General features: G+C 34.6%; 1 protein-coding gene across 2 annotated transcripts in view; it reads right to left on the bottom strand.

The window, feature by feature from the left end:
• LOC135224550 (uncharacterized) overlaps positions 1 to 7,500 on the bottom strand; it is a 151,665-nt gene that overhangs the window by 95,706 nt on the left and 48,459 nt on the right. The gene's annotated exons all lie outside the window — the stretch shown is intronic.

The raw sequence follows: 7,500 nt of genomic DNA, 5'->3' as shown, positions 1-7,500 counted from the left end.
GCGTTGAAGTGTATATGTGGAGGAGTTAATGTAAAAAATAGCACTCTTTGTTTAGCTACTTCTTTATGAAGAAATAAAACTAAAATTCATCATGAGAACAAAATAGGAATGCATTTATAGTGAACAATGAAGTAGTAAAAATAAGAAACTTTATAGACTGTTAAATACTGAATTTACTCGTAAGACTTTCATCTTCACAAGAGGAATTATAATATTCCTGGAAGACTACAGTTGTTAAAAAAGCGACACTACCTCAGACGATTGATGTGTTCTTTTTTGACATTATGAAGTCAGGTACTCCATGATATGAATTATGATATGCAGTGCTCTGATTACATCTAACTTGGCAAAGTAATTACATATAAATAAATAAAAAAGGATATTATTTTTCTGGAAGCTTCTTAATTCTAAAAAGGAAACACAAAAGTGAGGCTGAATTACAAAGAACACCACTAGAGTAAAAACGCTTCAAGACCGCAGTCACAGAAACAAATTTATGAAGTTTCTACTTCAGCAAGGTGACCTTATGTCATTGATCTGTGCTCTTTAAATTCGTGTGGGGGCACTGACATAAGTGTTGACGGATGAAATTCATAGTCGCTAAAACATTACCATGGGGACATCGTTCTGTCCAAACAGCAAAACTGAGTTTAGCAGAAAATCGTACAAACATGCTTATCCAATTGAATGAGGGTACGTGGATGCACAACGCTTCATGTCTGCTGTGTCTCTACAAAAACTGCAGGAGAACGTGCAATAAAGCCCATCCACGATCAACTGACGCACTTAAGTCCAAGCAAATGGCTGCGCATCCAAAAGCTGGCGGGGACGTAACATGGGAAGACCATAATCAGTTGTCGTACCTAGGACGTAATTGCGGGACGTGGTTATGAGAAACAGATGGAAATCAACTGCGATGGAAGTCATCAACGAGAGATGTGAATGACGGCCTCTCCTGCCTTGTGGGAGTGAAGTGGGACACTTAAAGAGACTCGTTCTCTTTTAAATGAAATTCCTCCTTGATTGGAGTCATATTCCAGGCGAGCACTGCTAATGAAACGCTGCTTGTGAGAGCGGAATTGGTATCGCTTTGTATTAAGTATATGGAACTCGTGCTTGCTTCGTTCCTATAATGAGATGTTGCCTCATTTGCTGATCCATGATGAAGGCAATGCTCAGTCTATTTATCAACTTTAAACGGGAATATCGTAGTTGCATTGTCGTCAACCGGCTAGAGTAATGAATGCAAAAAGAAGAAGAAAAAAAAAAATGTTTACTGCGGTAACCTATCTCGACTAATTCATTAGAATTAGTACAGTAACCGTAATGTTATGATCTATTTAAAAAATGAGCCTGTCTTTAATTAAACTTAGTTTTATATATTTTTTCTTAGCGCCTAAAGCACTTTTTCTTCTTTATTCATCTGTGACCTTGATAACTTCATTGTAATCTGAAGAACATGACGCATTCTTTTTTCTCAACAGAATGAAACAATTGCCCATTATTTCCATTATATCTCTAATAGTGCATACCACGTTCATCCATAAATATATGTATTCGCAATTGTGAAATGAATTTAACAGCTGTTCCTAATTAGCTATCATTATTGTTACCGAAAGCGTTCCAGGATATTAAACGAAATTATTTCCTACTACAACAAATCTTCCTTTCCTCATAATATTAGAAATCTATCAGGACTGGAGATAATTGTTAATTGTTGAGCAAATGATATACTTATAACATGTGTTGTGTACATAGTACGAAGACATACAGAAAAACCAGTTCTATCATACTCACATAGGATGAGTGGAAGATAATAACTAGTGCTGAGGAGAGAGAGAGAGAAGAGAAGAGAGTTGCGAGATAGGAGAGAGAGAGAGAGAGAGAGAGAGAGAGAGAGAGAGAGAGAGAGAGAGAGCGATTTCGTTTATATATGTACATGCATGTGTGTAAAGCTTGGAGCTTCACCTTTTGTCGTTAGATAAAAGCAGCTTCATGGATAGCCAAACGAACCACTCCATTTCTGACGGGTAAATGAAAATCCAAGTCTTGCAACAGAGGCAAAGCCTTATCTGGTATTCCTGTGGGCGTTTCTTATCCCAAGGAAATGGATGCCTTGGTTGACTTGAATTATGACGTCGAGCAAAATTCAGCGAAGTCTTTCTTTAGCTCTTGCTATGGCAAGCTGTTTATCTGTATTTATCTCGGAACTTCACAAATAAGAGGCGAGAGAGTTTTAAGCGATTATGGAATCTTTCCTAGATAGTGACCTCTAAGGAGCTTTGGGGGGTCGCTATGTAGGGCTAATATTTCTTTGGGGTCATTATCTTTATGATATTTATACATTTATTTTATTATTAGCCAAAGGGCTTGTACCAACCACGCCGCAAAGATGGATACACACCGGGTTAAGATCCTTGGGGATCATTTTCTAGAAAAGATCCCGATTATGATCAGGTCTTTATTATCGGTTCTCTGTGAAATGAATTTGTAATAGAATGCGTAAACGATAAATTTCAAAGCAAAATGCCTTTCTTCTTGTGCTGAGTAATAGGTATAGTGGGAATATCGTATACAACAACGACGGTACCAGCGGCCACGCAAAACATATGGAAGTCAAGTGTCTGGCGTAACCATCCATCCTCAAATGAAATCGGAACTGTTGGATGAAGCCATAAATGAATAAATCCATTTTCTTGCAAATGCGTTGTGACGGTGTCTTGACATTAGATGTTGCAGTAACTGGTCGTAATTTGCTCCAATAACATATTCGAAAGCTAACTACCCAACCGTTTATTCAACATTTAATCTTGCCTCCAATATGACATTTGAAAGTAAATTTTTTTCCAAAATATGTATTCTTTTTTTTTTAACCTTGTAATCTTTCCTTTCTTAGAATCGTCGCTTCAACCCGTCAATTCAAAACCTATGAAAAAGGATAAAAAAAAAAAAAACACCTTTACAGAAAGCTTTATTTTCATTGCTAAACGCGATGTGAGTGAGACAGATTCTTTCAATTTCTCCAGTTCGTTTATTTTTAATATAAAACGAAAAATTTCTAAACAGAGCAGGTTTTGTTCATTACCATAACTCTTCCTTGATATAATTTTGTTTGCTAGATCCGCGTGGAAGACAATTTCAAGAATTTTACCCTTTTGCTATTAAGACATCTTTATTTACTGCAATGTTATTCTTTATTTGCTATAATTCAGTTTCAACATCTCTTGTTAGGTTACTGATGGTTTTCTCACGACTTTCAACATTGTTGCCAAAATTTCAATTGACTAATTCAAATCCCCAACTACAGAACAATAAAGAAAAAATCATTAGCCACACGTCTTTTGTCTTCTCGAAACACTTTTCCCAAAATAATATTGTGTATAAGAAAGCATTCTGATGTTTATCTTTTTTACTATCCCTTTCTTACAATATTTGGCGGAATTATTCTTTTAGATAGCCTATAACTTTTAACGTGTCTTGCTAAACCCAACCTCAGATTCACTTGTAATGCATTATGTGAGAATAATTATCATTAATCTGCTTTTCAAGACAGGTCTTTTCTCGTGCATTTCACACATGAATCGAGGGAATCGTCTATTTTTTTTTACTTAGACATAATTTACCACGGATTCCGGTTCATAAAGACACACCAAAATATAAAACGTCGTATTTAGACTATTGAACATTCATGAGCAAAAGCATCAAAATGGCAAAGTCCGCTTTTAGACAAATTAAAGATTGGGAAATTGCCTCTTTAATTCGTCGTTGAAATTTGATCACTCAGTGTGCTAGTGAATGGTAGGTTAGAATCTCCTAATGTGCGTACCGAAGGAAGACCTAAATTCCTTACACATATGAAATATCGTTAACAAAAAATGATAGGTTAAACTAAAAACATACAACTGTTACATGTTTTTAGTTCAAACTGCAAGCTTTTGAACGATTTTCCAAATTATTCAAGATTTTACGCCTTTCTTGGTTACACACATTGCAACTTTGTTTGTTTTCGTTCCTTAATAAACGCTCCAAGAGGTCCATTAGCGGACGAAATTGTTGAGTACTCTTTAACTATTTATATTTTCCATTTTCCTTGGTGGAATAAAACTGAAGGATATATCTTCATATCTATAAAGATTGCCAGTATTATTAGAATCTTCCGTTCTGATTCAAGCAAAATAAACGAGATTTTGTGTTAGATAACATTAATTCGTTAATTATAATTAACGAATTAATGTTATCCAACACAAAATCTCGTTTATTATTCGCGTATAATTCACAAGAACAATTGTCGTAAAGAGGGAATTCGGTGTTTCATATGAAGAATTTGATTCGTTTTTTGGGTGAGGCAGTAAATCCTCTGGAAAATATATGAAGGGACGTGGAAGCACTAAAATAAATTACACATGAAAAATAAACATATAATAAATATAAGCTAAGTTTTCTTTTTCTAAGTTCAGTTGGAAGTCGTACTTGCAGAACATATGAAACTGCTTTATCTTACCCGATACGGATTGCTGTTCAAAAGATGCAATTTACTGAATAACTTCAGTTCATCCGATAGCGTCGAAGATCCTTGTTTGTCAAAATTAAAATTCTTCTAGTTTTTAGTCTTTTGTGAATATCCGAACTGCATGATGTTTCAACGAAGCAGTCGGTGTATGTTAGTAATAAAAACGAGTAATTTGAAGTACAATGGAGTTCTTTATCTCTTGGGGTCACGATTTTTAATATATGTCAATATCAGGTTAAACAACTTTCCCCAAAACTTATGAAGGAGAAAAATCTTTTCTCGTATCTGAACTGAGCACGATAGTCAATGAATGTTTTCATCGCTATCACCCTTTGTGCACAACAAACACTCAATAAACCAGACATTGATTGACATCAAGCAATTAAGAAGTCATCAAAGTATATCAGAAATTCCCTTTGTTGTCTACACGTTTTTCCTTTTGTCGCCTTTGTATCTTCCATCGCTACCACCTTTTTATGGCATCGAATGGAATGTTCACTTGACTGCTCATTCTTTCCTCTACTTATTATTTTTCTTCCTTTAATAATGGCACTTTGGTTTTTTGCTTGTTGAAGGATTTCTTTCCTACAAATGGGGTAACCTCATGACTAAGACGTGCTATAATAAATGTACAGAATAATTACCACTTGATCTTCTAAATGTCAATTTAGGTGAAGATACGATTTCCATTTTCCTGAATGGTGACTGGAGTTTCTTAAATTGATCATTATTTCGTCAAGGCCTTGTACTGACTAATATTTCGAGAAAGTTTGATTAAATCTTGAAATCAAGATATAATTGTAATTATTACGCATTGACTGACAGGCAGACAAATACAGACACACAAACACACTCACGTCTATATATATTGTAATATTACGCCTTGACTGGAAATCCGATAAATACAGACACAAAAAACACCACTTCAGTCTAATATATATATATAATATATATATATATTAATATAATATTATTTTAAATAATTTTATATTATATATATATATATTATATATATACTTAATATATATATATCTATTATATAATATATATATATATACACGTATGTATACCGGTTGCAATTTACTATATACATATGTAATTGTAATAACCACAATGCCCTCTACACTTCTCGAATTCTTGGTGCTTTTATGGATAGGCTTGTCACTACAAAGCCTTAGATGCAAGTGCAAGAAATTTGAAGTAATTATGATGTCCGGAAGCGGGAAATAAACCCACGTCCCATAATAACAAGGAGGTCACGTTACCGACCTGACCGCAGCCACTTTGCAATTCAAAAATATACTCAAAAGTCATTGAAGAGACATCTTAATCAGATTTATTCTATGCACTCAGCAGTCATCAAAGTTTTTAATCATATTGCATTTGTGTATTTCAGGTACCCTGGTGATGAAAGAGGTACTGTTAAAAGATACAATAGAAAATGGCTACTCCTCAAGAGAAATCACAATGTATGTGTATCATTGTTTATTGAAACAAATTCGGATACGCAGACTCAGTGAAACTACAGAACTAAGTATGGAAGAGATCAAAAGTCACGTTCGTCAGTTCGTGCATGGCACAAGGAATTTATGAAGACATGGACAGTATTGGATGAAGAGAGGAGTGGACGGCCAAGAACATCTGAGGAATACATCGATTTTGTAAGACAAGCCTTTGATCGTTCTCCTACAAAGTCCATCCATTTAGCTGCCAGACACTTTCAGCTACCATGTTCAACAGTCCACCAAGTCCTACACAAGAACTTGTGGTTGTACACTTGCAAAGAGGAAATCATACAGGCATTTCAGCCATATGATAAAACAAGATGAAAAGACTTTGCAGCTAATATGCTGGAATGAATTTCTCAGGATGAAACGTTCATCAACCGAGTTTATTTTAGTGATGAGGCAACATTTCATGTTTCAGGGAAACTGAACACAATGTAAGAATCTGGGGATCAGAACATTCCCATGTGACCAGGGAACTCCACTGAGATGGTCTGAAGGTGAATGTGTGGTATGGGATCATGTGCAGTTGAATCATAGGTCCTTTTTTCTTCAACAAGACGTTAGTTACTGCAAATGTTTACCTTGACCTTTTGACTGAATACGTGACACCACAACTAGAAGAGCTTCAACCAGCCATCATTTTCCAGCAATATGGTGCACCACCACATTAGGGACTGCATGTCCGTGGGTTCCTCAATCAAACATTTCCAGACCAATGAAATGGAAGGGATAACCCAACTCCCTGGCCACCTCGTTGACCAGATATCTCTCCCCTGGGCTACTTTCTATGGGGTTATGTTAAACACGAAGGGTATTAAACAAAGATACGGGACATCACTGATTTCAAGCAAACGATCACTGACGCCATTGACACCATTGATGATGCTATGTTTCAGCGAACATGGCAAGGAAACGAGTACCGTCTTGATGTGGTTCGTGCAAATAATGGGGTCCATATTGAGGTGTATTAAATGAGGCAAAAAAAAAAGCACTCCAAAATATACACCTCATTTTGTAATAATTTCCACATAGTTGTCTGTATATTTGCCTTTGCAGTACATTTATTAAATTGTAAGAGACTTTATGGACCTTACTTATATATATATATATATATATATATATATATATATATATATATACCTATATATATATATATATATATATATATATATGAATATATATATATATATATATATATATATATATATAAATATATATATAATATATATATATATATATATATATATATATATAATCCTCATTAGAGGGGATAGGAGACATATGTACAAGCTGTCTTTATTTCAGCGTTTTTCAATTGTCCTTTTAATTACATCATCAAGGCTTTTAAAAAGAGAAATAGAATTCTTTGTAGAATTGTAAAAGGGTAAAACTAAAAATTAAGAATTGTAAAAGCTGAAAATTATTCTTACCAAATTTAAGAAATATTCACAGCATGAAAATTAAAGGGATGAAATTTTGAAA

The sequence above is a fragment of the Macrobrachium nipponense genome, chromosome 12, assembly GCF_015104395.2.
Source record: "Macrobrachium nipponense isolate FS-2020 chromosome 12, ASM1510439v2, whole genome shotgun sequence".
Classification (NCBI taxonomy): Eukaryota; Metazoa; Arthropoda; class Malacostraca; order Decapoda; family Palaemonidae; genus Macrobrachium; species Macrobrachium nipponense.
Note: the sequence above shows the minus strand (reverse complement) of the source record. Positions and strands in the feature narration are given on the sequence as shown.